The sequence below is a fragment of the Penaeus monodon genome, chromosome 23 (assembly GCF_015228065.2).
Source record: "Penaeus monodon isolate SGIC_2016 chromosome 23, NSTDA_Pmon_1, whole genome shotgun sequence".
In the NCBI taxonomy this organism is placed as follows: domain Eukaryota; kingdom Metazoa; phylum Arthropoda; class Malacostraca; order Decapoda; family Penaeidae; genus Penaeus; species Penaeus monodon.
This window is the reverse complement of record NC_051408.1, coordinates 14,993,793-14,994,186: the sequence shown is the minus strand read 5'-3', so window position 1 is coordinate 14,994,186 and position 394 is coordinate 14,993,793.

The following is a 394-nucleotide window of genomic DNA, read 5'->3' as shown; positions in this document are numbered from 1 at the left end:
CTGGCTCGTACACATTTGTGATACATATGAGAAAGATGTTATCAAAATTACACTCATTATGAAATAATGAGTGTAATTTTCAAATTCAAAGTTATCTCTCATTAGAACTATACATTTGAAATTGTAATAAACTGTAATTTCCAGTCATGAAGAAATACATGGCAGATAGGTTCGCCATAATTCAAACAAAGTTATCAGTAATTATATAACCAAAATTCAAATTCAAAGTTATCTAGTTTTGAGACTGAGATAAAAAACCCTGTTAATATGAATTTTTTTTTTCTTTCATAGGTATTATCAGGGAAGTGCGTATTCACAAGTAAAAGAAGTAGGTATGTGAAAATCTGGTGTTACATTTTAAGAAACTTTATATAACGAATGGATAATCTATTTC